This window comes from Misgurnus anguillicaudatus, chromosome 1 (genome assembly GCF_027580225.2).
Source record: "Misgurnus anguillicaudatus chromosome 1, ASM2758022v2, whole genome shotgun sequence".
NCBI classification, from domain to species: Eukaryota; Metazoa; Chordata; class Actinopteri; order Cypriniformes; family Cobitidae; genus Misgurnus; species Misgurnus anguillicaudatus.
In genome coordinates this window covers 28076809-28090500 of record NC_073337.2, presented here as the reverse complement: position 1 = coordinate 28090500, position 13692 = coordinate 28076809, and positions in this window count along the sequence as shown.

Genomic DNA, 13692 nt, shown 5'->3' with positions numbered 1-13692 from the left:
TGTGTATTAAATTTACATATACAAAACAATCATGTAAGTTCTGCGTTGGGTTTGCAAAATCATTAGGATTTAAAATAGTTTCCTACAAAAATACTCTACTTGTAAAATTACATTCGCATTAAATTTACATAATACAAAACAATCATGTGAGTTCCGTGTTGGGTTTATAAAATCATCAGGAAAATGTTTAAAATAGTTCCCTACAAAAATACTCTACTTGTAAAATCTAATTAGCTTTTTATACATACATAGTTCTGGTTACTTGGTGATGGAGACAAGGACCATAAGAAAACATATCAGTGTTATCTTGAAGGATCCTTGTTAAGCCAGTACCAGATTTATACAATCATGCTTCTCTGTTTAGGGATGTTATGTGTATTAAATTTACATATACAAAACAATCATGTGAGTTCCGCGTTGGGTTTATAAAATCATTAGGATTTAAAATAGTTTCCTACAAAAATACTCTACTTGTAAAATGACATTCGCCTTTTTAACATACACAATTCTGGTTACTTGGTGATGCAGACAAGGACCATGAGAAAACATATCAGTGTTATCTTGAAGGATCCTTGTTAAGCCAGTACCAGATTTATACAATCATGCTTCTCTGTTTAGGGATGTTATGTGTATTAAATTTACATATACAAAACAATCATGTGAGTTCTGCGTTGGGTTTATAAAATCATTAGGATTTAAAATAGTATCCTACAAAAATACTCTACTTGTAAAATGACATTCGCCTTTTTAACATACACAATTCTGGTTACTTGGTGAAGGAGACAAGGACCATGAGAAAACATATCAGTGTTATCTTGAAGGATCCTTGTTAAGCCAGTACCAGAATAAAATTGTATTATATTAACAAAATAATCATGTACATTCTGCTTCAGGTTTAAAACTATTAGGGTTTTAAATAGTTCCATACCAAAGGTTTCTTTTTTCTTGTATTGCAACCGCATGATCTTGGCATAGTTAACTCATATGTAACAATTTTGCTTATTTTTGCAATGTGTTCTGCTATTGTACATAATAACAAAACAGCTATTGTAAGTGCTGCATACCTTTATTAAACATGCTGTTGCTAATACAATTTTTTTGCTTTTCCTATAATATAAATGATAACAAAAAGCAAAAATGCACTGGTAATGGTACTCCAGGTCAACCACCTGGATGGGGTTCAAGTCCCTGCAGTGTACTTGCTTGTTATTATTAATGATAATACTAAAATATGTTATTATAGACTTTACACAAAACTTAATAAAACACCATATAACTTTAAGTGTGAAAATGTAGGTAATAAAAGTATATTTCATCAAAGAAAATAACATACCTAGTATTGTGAGACAGAACATTTGACTATATTCCTGTAATTCATTCTATATTTTCTAAGGATGAAGTTGATACAAATTGCATCAAGGGAATATTTTAGTATATCTTTAGTGTAAAGTGTTCTGCACTGCCTTCCTACAATTTGAGTTTATATTATACACTATCTTTCAAAAAGTCAATGGTTTAACTTGTTGTAGTGTGCTACTACATTGCAATATTAGTAGCACAGATAACCTTAAAGTAGCCTAAAAGTCAAGAAATGTTTGCCAATTGTCATGCCACACTCCAATATTAGTAAGTATTAGACAGAACATAGTACTGGGTTAAAAATAACCAAATTCTGTGATGTTTTTACAGAACTGCTGGGTTATTATACCCAATGATTGCATAACAACAACACAACATTGGGTCATTTATAACCCAGCATGTGTTTTGGACCAATATAGGCACGTTACGTATGTTTGTTATTGATTCAGAGTTTTCTACCAGCATTAGTACTTTGTCTCTCACATCGATATGTGACATTCCAATTTTTTTGAAAATATGCTCATTTTCCTGCTTCACTAGAGTTGAACTGTTGATACCTTTTTGGAATCCATTCAGCTGATCTCCGGGTCTGATGATAACACTTTTAGCAAAGCTTAGCACAACAATTGAATCTGATTTGACCATTAGCATCAAAAGAGTTTTGATATTTTTTCTATTTAAAACTTGTCTCTTCTGTAATTACATTGTGTACTAAGACCGATGGGAAATTAAAAGTTGTGATTTTCTAGGCAGATATGTCTAGGAACTATACTCTCATTCTGGAATAATAATAAAGGACTTTGCTGGTGTGGCATGGCTGCAGCAGGCATAGTGATATTATTACATAGTGATACGACTGCCCGAAAAAAAGCCCTTGCTATTGAAAGGAAAACACTTCTGATATTACCAAAATAACTTTTAATTTCTTATAAGAAACTTAATATATGCCTTGTACAAATGTTTCAATTTCTATGCAGAGGTACGTTTTTCCATGCATATGTAAATTTATTACAGTATTGCCAAAGCATACAAAGCAATTTTTTGTCCACAGTTAACAGACAACAACTGTGATGTGTGTGCCAAATTTCAAGCTAATATAAGCACACCAAAAAAGTCTTTAATATGCCTGAAATTAAAGTAAATTAATACACAATGCATTGTGGGCAAGGGCATCAAGTGGGTAAATATCAGTGAGCTATTTTATGTTGTTACTGACCATTTGAAGACTGTAGGTAAAAGAAACCCCACATTTTACACAAACAAGGGTGCTAGTGAGCCACTTAAGAGACACACATGTCTGACCTGGTTTTCCACACTAAACAGCCGACAATCTGATGTGTGTGCCAACTTTTAGGTTAATCTAAGCACGCCAAGAGCCTTAAATATGCCAGAAAATGAAAGTAAAGTGAAAATGAAAGTAAAGTTTGATGCGTTGCCATGGGAACAGCGTTTGAGATATCAAAAATCCCTTTACAATTTAACATCTCCAATGTCTCAGCATCATGTTAACCACTTTTGGTGTCAATCACATAAATATCCTAGAAGAAGAATTTAAAAGAACATCGGACGGAACTGTAAAAAAAAATCCACCTTTGTGACTGACACACTTCCTGGCGCCTGGTGGTGGCGCTAAAATCGGGAGTCACAATAGGCACATCAATGCTATCTGAATCTTCAGATGAACAAACACTCGGCGTGTCTTCACAATAAGACATTTTTTACCTTAGATATTAGATACTTCCTGTTTCTCTGAATTCACCATGAATTTGTCACTTCGCCATGGCAGAACCATTCGAGATATCAAGAATCCCTTCGCAATTTAGCAAGAGCAATGTCCCGGCATCATGTTTACCACATTTGGTGTCAATCGCTTGAATCCCAGAGGAGGAGTATTTAAAAGTTCGCCACACGCACTTTTAAAACCATCCAAAATGCCCGACTTCCTGTTGGCTGGAGCTAATAGGTTTGATTGTTAAAGTTGTTCGGGTCGATGGGATCTATATGCCTACCAACTCTCGTACATGTGCATACATGTTTGCCCGATTTGCACACCAATATTTTTTTTGCATTACAGGGGGCGCTACAGAGCCCTACTGCCACGCCCGTGTTCCAGCATTGCCCGGTCCTAATGGCTGACGACTTTGAGGTCTGTGCCAAATTTTCATTGTTGTCATGCATTTTAAGGCACCCAAAGTGCAGGTCAAGAGCATAAATATGCCTGAAAATGAAAGTAAATTTTGACGTGTTGCCATGGGAACAGCGTTTGAGATATCAAAAATCCCTTCGCAATTTATCATCTACAATGTCTCTGCATCATGTTGCCCACTTTTGGTGTCAATCGCATGAAAATCCTAGGAGGAGTATTTAAAAGAACATCACATGGAACTGTCAAAAAATCCACCTTTTGTGACTGTCACACTTCCTGGTGCCTGTTGGTGGCGCTACACCCGAGACTCACAATAGGCACACCGGTGCGATCGGAATCCTTGGCCGAACATACACACTGTGTATCATCCCAATAAGATATTTTTTGCTTTAGAAAATACACACTTCCTGTTTCTCTGAATTCGCCATGAATTCGTCACTTCACCATGGCAACACCGTTCGAGATATCAAAAATCCCTTCGCAATTTAGCAAGTCCAATGTCTCGGCATCATGATCACCACGATTGGTGTCAATCGTATGAATTCCCTAGGAGAAGTATTTAAAAGATCATGACTGACACACTTCCTGGCGCCTGTTGGTGGCGCTATACCCGAGACTCACAATAGGCACATCAATGCGATCGGAATCTTCAGATGAACAAACACATCGCTTGTCATCACAATAACACTTTTTTTGCCTTAGATATTAGACACTTCCTGTTTCTCTGAATTCGCCATGAATTCGTTGCCTCGCCATGGCAGAACCGTTCGAGATTTCAAAAATCCCTTCGCAATTTAGCAAGTCCAATGTCTCGGCATCATGATCACCACGTTTGGTGTCATTCGCATGAATCCCCTAGGAGGAGTATTTAAAAGTTCATCACATGCGTATTTTAAACAATCCAAAATGGCTGACTTCCTGTTGGGCGGAGCTAAAATGTTAGAGGGCGAAAGTTGTTCGGGTCAATGAGATCTATATGTGTACCAACTCTCGTACATGTGCATACATGTTTGCACGATCTGTGCATCAATGTTTTTTTTTTCATTACAGGGGGCGCTACAGAGCCCCGGTGCCACGCCCGTGTTCCAGCCTTTGTCCGTTCGCAATGACGGACGACTCTAACGTCTGTGCCAAATTTCAAGAGTTTTCAAGTATGTTAAGGCACCCAAAATGCCCAAAAGTGTTAAAAAAAATAAAAATAATAAAAAAAAAAAAAATAAAAATAAAAAAAAAATAATAATAAATTCGAGCAAAAACAATAGGGCTTCGCACCTTTCGGTGCAGGCCATTCTGGCCTGCTCCTCGGTGCTCGGGCCCTAATAATAAATCCGAGCAAAAACAATAGGGCTTCGCACCTACGGTGCAGGCCATTCTGGCCTGCTCCTCGGTGCTCGGGCCCTAAATATAAATATAGCTGCAAGCAGCAATGGCGGGCCCTCGCACATTTTTTTACCGCTACACGGTGCGTCCGAGAAAACGATGCACGGTGGGCAAGGGCATCAAGTGGGTAAAATATCAGTGGGCTATTTAATGTTGTTTCTGAGCCATTTCGGGACTGTAGGTAAAAGAAACCCCACATTTTAGACAAACAGGGGCACTAGTGAGCCACTTAACAGACACGCCTATGTCTGACCTTTTTGTCAACACTTAACAGCCGAAAACTCTGATGTGTGTGCCAAATATAAAGTTCAACTAAGCACGCCAAGAGCCTTAAATATGCCTGAAATAAAAGTAAAGTTTGACGTGTTGCCATGGAAACAGCGTTCGAGATGTCAAAAATCCTTCGCAATTTAGCATCTACAATGTCTCAGCATCATGTTGACCACTTCTGGTGCCAATAACATTATTTACCTAGAAAGAGTATTTAAAAAAACATCGCATGCAACTGTAATGCTTAAATAAGCCTTTAAAATGAAAGTAAAATTTGTCGTGTTGCCATAGGAACAACATTCGAGATATCAAAAATCCCTTCGCAATTTATCATCTACAATGTCTCAGCATCATGTTGACCACTTTTGGTGTCAATCGCATGAATATCCTAGAAGGAGTATTTAAAAGTTCACTGCATGAAACTGTAAGGCTTAAATATGCCTTTAAAATGAAAGTAAAGTTTGACAGGTTGCCATGGAAACAGCGTTCGAGATATCAAAAATCCCTTCGCAATTTATCATCTACTATGCCTCAGCATCATGTTGACCACTTTTGGTGTCAATTGCATGATTTTTCTAGAAGGAGTACTTAAAAGAACATTGCCTGGAACTGTCAAAAAAATCCAGCTTTGTAAATGACACACTTCCTGCCGCCTGGTGGTGGCGCTATACCCAGGAGTCACAATAGGCGCATCGATGCGATCGGAATGTTCAGACGAACAAACACCCCGCGTGTCATCACAATAAGACATTTTTTGCCATAGATATTAGACACTTCCTGTTTCTCTGATTTCACCATGACTTTGCCGCTTCGCCATGGCAACACCGTTCGAGATATCAAAAATCCCTTCGCAATTTAGCAAGTCCAATGTCTTGACATCATGATCACCACGTTTGGTGTCATTTGCATGAATCCCCTAGGAGAAGTATTCAAAAGTTCACGGCATGCATTTTTTAAACAATCCAAAATGGCGGACTTCCTGTTGGGCGGAGCTAAAATGTTAGAGGGCGAAAGTTGTTCGGGTCGATGAGATCTATATGTGTACCAACTTTCGTAAATGTGCGTACATGTTTGCCCGATCTGCGCACTCCTGTTTGTTTTTGCATTACAGGGGGCGCTACAGAGCCCCCGTGCCACGCCCGTGTTCCAGCCTTTGCCCGTTCGCAATGACGGACGACTCTGACGTCTGTGCCAAATTTCAAGAGTTTTCGAGTATGTTAAGGCACCCAAAATGCCCAAAAGTGTTAAAAAAAATAAAAAAAAAAATTATAAAAAAAAAATAAAAATAAAAAAAAAGAATAAATCCGAGCAAAAACAATAGGGCTTCGCACCTTTCGGTGCAGGCCATTCTGGCCTGCTCCTCGGTGCTCGGGCCCTAAAAAATAATAATAAATCCGAGCAAAAACAATAGGGCTTCGCACCTTTCGGTGCAGGCCATTCTGGCCTGCTCCTCGGTGCTCGGGCCCTAATAAATATAGCTGCAAGCAGCGATGGCGGGCCCTCGCACGTTTATTTACCGCTACACGATGCCTCCGAGAAAACGATGCACGGTGGGCAAGTGCATCAAGTGGGTAAATATCGGTGGACTATTTCATGTTGCTACTGACCCATTTAGGTACTGTAGGTAAAAGAAACCCCACATTTTAGACAAACGGGGCACTAGTGAGCCACTAAATAGACACGCCTTTATCTGACCTTTTTGTCAACACTGAACAGCCGACAACTCTGATGTGTGTGTCAAATTTAAAGTTAATCTACGCACGGCAAGAGCCTTATGCCAGAAATAAAAGTAAAGTTTGACGCGTTGCAATGGGAATAGCATTCGAGATGTCAAAAATTTCTTCGCAATTTAGCGTCCAACATGTCTCAGCATCATTTTGACCACGTCTAATGTGTCAATCGCATGGATCCTATAGGAGGAGTATTTAAAGGTTCACAGCATGTAACTGTCAGTCTTAAATATGTGTAAAAATGAAAGTAAAGTTTGACACGTTGCCATGCCAACACAGTTTGAGATATCAAAAATCCCTTCACAATTTAGCATCTACAATGTCTCGCCATTATGTTGACACTTCTGGTGTCAATCACATTATTTCCCTAGAAGGAGTATTTAAAAGTTCACTGCATGCAACTGAAAGGCTTAAATATGCCTTTAAAATGAAAGTAAAGTTTGACGTGTTGCCATGGGAACAGCGTTCGAGATATCAAAAATCCCTTCGCAATTTATCATCTACAATGTCGCTGCATTATGTTGACCACTTTTGGTGTCAATCGCATGAATATCCTAGAAGGAGTATTTAAAAGAACATCGCATGGAACTGTAAAAAAAATCCACTTTTGTGAATGACATACTTCCTGGCGCCTGGTGGTGGCGCTATACCCGGGAGTCACAATAGGCACATCAATGCGATCGGAATCTTCAGACGAACAAACACCACGCGTGTCTTTACAATAAGACATTTTTTGCCTTAGATATAAGACACTTCCTGTTTCTCTGATTTCGCTATGACTTTGTCGCTTCGCCATGGCAGAACCGTTCGAGATATCAAAAATCTCTTCGCAATTTAGCAAGTCCAATGTCTCGACATCATGTTCACCACGTTTGGTGTCATTTGCATGAATTCTCTAGGAGGAGTATTTAAAAGTTCACTGCATGCATTTTTTAAACAATCCAAAATGGCCGACTTCCTGTTGGGCGGAGCTAAAATGTTAGAGGGCGAAAGTTGTTCAGGTCGATGAGATCTATATGCGTACCAACTTTCGTACATGTGCGTACATGTTTGCCTGATCTGTGCCCCAATGTCTGTTTTTGCATTACAGGGGGCGCTACAGAGCCCCCCTGCCACGGCCGTGTTTCAGCCTTTGCCCAGACCTGATGGCCGACGACTCTGACGTCTGTGCCAAATTTAAAGAGTTTTCGAGTATGTTTAGGCACCCAAAGTGCCCAAAAATGTTAAAACAAAATAATAATAATAATAAAATATAGCTGCAAGCAGCGATGGCGGGCCCTCGCACGTTTTTTACCGCTACACGGTGCCTCCGAGAAAACAATGCACGGTGTGCATGTGCATCAAGTGGGTAAATATCAGTGGACTATTTCCTGTTGCTACTGATCCATTTAGGTACTGTAGGTAAAAGAAACCCCACATTTTAGACAAATGGGGGCGCTAGTGAGACACTAAATAGACACGCCTTTATCTGAAGTTTTTGTCAATACTTAACAGCCGACAACTCTGATGTGTGTGCCAAATTTAAATTTAATCTAAGCACGCCAATAGCCTTAAATATGCCTGAAATAAAAGTAAAGTTTGACGTGTTGCCATGGGAACAGCGTTCGAGATGTCAAAAATTCCTTCGCAATTTAGCATCTACAATGTCTCAGCATCATGTTGACCACTTCTGGTGTCAATAACATTATTTGCCTAGAAGGAGTATTTAAAAGAACATCGCATGCAACTGTAATGCTTAAATAAGCTTTTAAAGTGAAAGTAAAATTTGTCGCGTTGCCATAGGAACAACATTCCAGATATCAAAAATCCCTTCGCAATTTATCATCTACAATGTCTCAGCATCATGTTGACCACTTTTGGTGTCAATCGCATGAATATCCTAGAAAGAGTATTTAAAAGAACATCGCATGCAACTGTAATGCTTAAATAAGCCTTTAAAATGAAAGTAAAGTTTGACACGTTGCCATGGGAACAGCGTTTGAGATATCAAAAATCCCTTCGCAATTTATCATCTACAATGTCTCAGCATCATGTTGACCACTTTTGGTGTCAATTGCATGATTTTTCTAGAAGGAGTATTTAAAAGAACATCACATGGAACTGTCAAAAAAATCAACCTTTGTGACTGCAACACTTCCTGCCGCCTGGTGGTGGCGCTATACCCGAGACTTACAATAGGCACATCGATGCGATCGGAATGTTCAGACGAACAAACACCCCGCGTGTCATCACAATAAGACATTTTTTGCCTTAGATATCAGACAGTTCCTGTTTCTCTGATTTCACCACAACTTTGTCGCCTTGCCATGTCAGAACCGTTTGAGATATCAAAAATCCCTTCGCAATTTAGCAAGTCCAATGTCTTGACATCATGATCACCACGTTTGGTGTCATTTGCTTGAATCCCCTAGGAGGAGTATTCAAAAGTTCACCGCATGCATTTTTTAAACAATCCAAAATGGCGGACTTCCTGTTGGGCGGAGCTAAAATGTTAGAGGGCGAAAGTTGTTCGGGTCGATGAGATCTATATGTGTACCAACTTTCGTAAATGTGCGTACATGTTTGCCCGATCTGCGCACTACTGTTTGTTTTTGCATTACAGGGGGCGCTACAGAGCCCCCGTGCCACGCCCGTGTTCCAGCCTTTGTCTGTTCGCAATGACGGACGACTCTAACGTCTGTGCCAAATTTCAAGAGTTTTCGAGTATGTTTAGGCACCCAAAATGCCCAAAAGTGTTAAAAAAAATAAAATAAAAAAATAAAAAAAAAAATAAAAAAAAAAATAATAAATTCGAGCAAAAACAATAGGGCTTCGCACCTTTCGGTGCAGGCCATTCTGGCCTGCTCCTCGGTGCTCGGGCCCTAAATATAGCTGCAAGCAGCGATGGCGGGCCCTCGCACGTTTTTTTACCGCTACACGGTGCCTCCGAGAAAACGATGCACGGGGGGCATGTGCATCAAGTGGGTAAAATCAGTGGAATATTTCATGTTGCTACTGATCCATTTAGGTACTGTAGGTAAAAGAAACCCCACATTTTAGACAAATGTGGGCGCTAGTGAGACACTAAATAGACACGCCTTTATCTGACGTTTTTGTCAACACTTAACAGCCGACAACTCTGATGTGTTTGCCAAAATTTACATTTAATCTAAGCACGCCAAGAGCCTTAAATATGCCTGAAATAAAAGTAAAGTTTGACGTGTTGCCATGGGAACAGCGTTCGAGATGTCAAAAATTCCTTCGCATTTTAGCATCTACAATGTCTCAGCATCATGTTGACCACTTCTGGTGTCAATAACATTATTTACCTAGAAGGAGTATTTAAAAGAACATCGCATGCAACTGTAATGCTTAAATAAGCCTTTAAAATGAAAGTAAAATTTGTCGCGTTGCCATAGGAACAATATTCGAGATATCAAAAATCCCTTCGCAATTTATCATCTACAATGTCTCAGCATCATGTTGACCACTTTTGGTGTCAATCGCATGAATACCCTAGAAGGAGTATTTAAAAGTTCACTGCATGAAACTGTAAGGCTTAAATATGCCTTTAAAATGAAAGTAAAGTTTGACACGTTGCCATGGGAACAGCGTTCGAGATATCAAAAATCCCTTCGCAATTTATCATCTACAATGTCTCGTCATCATGTTGACCACTTTTGGTGTCAATTGCATGATTTTCTAGAAGGAGTATTTAAAAGAACATTGCATGGAACTGTCAAAAAAATCCAGCTTTGTAACTGACACACTTCCTGCCGCCTGGTGGTGGCGCTATACCCGGGAGTCACAATAGGCGCATCGATTCGATCGGAATCTTCAGATGAACAAACACCCCGCTTGTCATTACAATAAGACATTTTTTGCCATAGATATTAGACACTTCCTGTTTCTCTGATTTCGCCATGACTTTGCCGCTTCGCCATGGCAACACCGTTCGAGATATCAAAAATCCCTTCGCAATTTAGCAAGTCCAATGTCTTGACATCATGATCACCACTTTTGGTGTCATTTGCATGAATCCCCTAGGAGGAGTATTCAAAAGTTCACCGCATGCATTTTTTAAACAATCCAAAATGGCGGACTTCCTGTTGGGCGGAGCTAAAATGTTAGAGGGCGAAAGTTGTTCGGGTCGATGAGATCTATATGCGTACCAACTTTCGTACATGTGCGTACATGCTTGCCCAATCTGTGCACCAATGTTTGTTTTTGCATTACAGGGGGCGCTACAGAGCCCCTGTGCCACGCCCGTGTTTCAGCCTTTGCATGAGCCTAGTGGTACGGGACTCTGACATGTGTGCCAAATTTCAAGAGTTTTCGAGTATGTTAAGGGACCCAAATTAGGTCAAGTGTTGAAAAAAATAAAAAATAAAAAAATAAAAATAAATATAGCTGCAAGCAGCGATAGCGGGCCCTCGCACATTTATTTACCGCTATACGGTGCCTTAGAGAAAACGATGCACGGTGGGCAAGTGCATCAAGTGGGTAAATATCAGTGGATTATTTTATGTTGTTACTGACCCATTTGTGGACTGTAGGTAAAAGAAACCCCACATTTTAGACAAAGGGGGCGCTAGTGAGCCACTTAAGAGACACGCCTATGTCTGACCTTTTTGACCACACTTAACAGCCGACAACTCTGATGTGTGTTAACTTTTAGGTTAATCTAAGCACGCCAAGAGCCCTAAATATGCCTGAAATAAAAGTAAAGTTTGGGCGTTGGCATGGGAACAGCATTCGAGATGTCAAAAATTCCTTCGCAATTTATCATCTACAATGTCTCAGTATCATGTTGACCACTTTTGGTGTCAATCGCATGAATATCCTAGAAGGAGTATTTAAAAGAACATTGGATGGAACAGTCAAAAAAATCAACCTTTATGACTGCAACACTTCCTGGCGCCTGGTGGTGGCGCTATACCCGGGAGTGACAATAGGCACAACGATGCGATCGGAATCTTCAGACGAACAAACACCCCGAGTGTCATCACAATAAAACATTTTTTACCTTAGATATTAGACACATCCTGTTTCTCTGAATTCACCATGAATTTGTCGCCTCGCCATGGCAGAACCGTTCGAGATATCAAAAATCCCTTCGCAATTTAGCAAGTACAATGTCTTGACATCATGTTCACCACGTTTGGTGTCAATCCCATTAATCCACTAGGAGGAGTATTTAAAAGTTCACCGCATGCATTTTTTAAACAATCCAAAATGGCCGACTTCCTGTTGGGCGGAGCTAATATGTTAGAGTAGGAAAGTTGTTTGGGTCGATGAGATCTATATGCGTACCAACTTTCGTACATGTGCGTGCATGTTTGTCCGATCTATGCACCAATGTTTTTTTTTCCATTACAGGGGGCGCTACAGAGCCCCCCTGCCACGCCCGTGTTCCAGCCTTTGGTTTTCTGCGATGACGGACGACTCTGACATCTGTGCCAAATTTCAAGAGTTTTCGAGTATGTTAAGGCACTCAAAATTCCCAAAAGTGTTGAAAAAAATAAAAAAAAAAATAAAAAAAATAATAATAATAAAAATAATAATCCGAGCAAAAACAATAGGGCTTCGCACCTTTCGGTGCAGGCCATTCTGGCCTGCTCCTCGGTGCTCGGGCCCTAATAATCCTAAGGAAAACAATAGGGCTTCGCACCTTTCGGTGCAGGCCATTCTGGCCTGCTCCTCGGTGCTCGGGCCCTAAAAATATAGCTGCAAGCAGCAATGGCGGGCCCTCGCACGTTTATTTACCGCTACACGGTGCCTCCGAGAAAACGATGCACGGTGGGCAAGTGCATCAAGTGGGTAAATATCAGTGGACTATTTTATGTTGTTTCTGAGCCATTTGGGGACTGTAGGTAAAAGAAACCCCACATTTTAGACAAATGGGGGCGCTAGTGAGCCACTTAAGAGACACGCCTATGTCTGACCTTTTTGTGCACACTTAATAGCCAACAACTCTGATGTGTCTGCCAACTTTTAGGTTAATCTAAGCATGCCAAGAGCCCTAAATATGCCTGAAATAAAAGTAAAGTTTGGGGCGTTGCCATGGGAACAGCGTTCAAGATATCAAAAATCCCTTCGCAATTTATCATATACAATGTCTCAGCATCATGTTGACCACTTTTGGTGTCAATTGCATGAAAATCCTTGGAGGAGTATTTAAAAGAACATCACATGGAACTGTCAAAAAATCCACCTTGGTGACTGACACACTTCCTGGCGCCTGGTGGTGGCGCTATACCATGGAGTCACAATAGGCACATTGATTCAATCAGAATCTTTAGACGAACAAACACCCTGCGTGTCATCACAATAAGACATTTTTTACTTTAGATATTAGACACTTCCTGTTTCTCTGATTTCGCCATGAATGTGTCACCTCGCCATGGCAGAACCGTTCGAGATATCAAAAATCCCTTCGCAATTTAGCAAGTACAATGTCTCGGCATCATGATCACCACGTTTGGTGTCAATCCCATGAATCCCCTAGAAGGAGTATTCAAAAGTTTACCGTATGAATTTTTTAAATCATCCAAAATGGCCGACTTCCTGTTGGGCGGAGCTAATAGGTTTGATTGTGAAAGTTGTTCGTGTCGATGGGATCTATATACGTACCAACTCTCGTACATGTGCATACATGTTTGCCCGATTTGTGCACCAATATTTTTTTTGCATTACAGGGGGCGCTACAGAGCCCTACTGCCACGCCCGTGTTCCAGCGTTTGCCCGGTCGTAATGGCCGACGACTTTGAGGTCTGTGCCAAATTCCCGGTGTTTTTGACCATGTTAAGGCACCCAAAGTGCATGCCA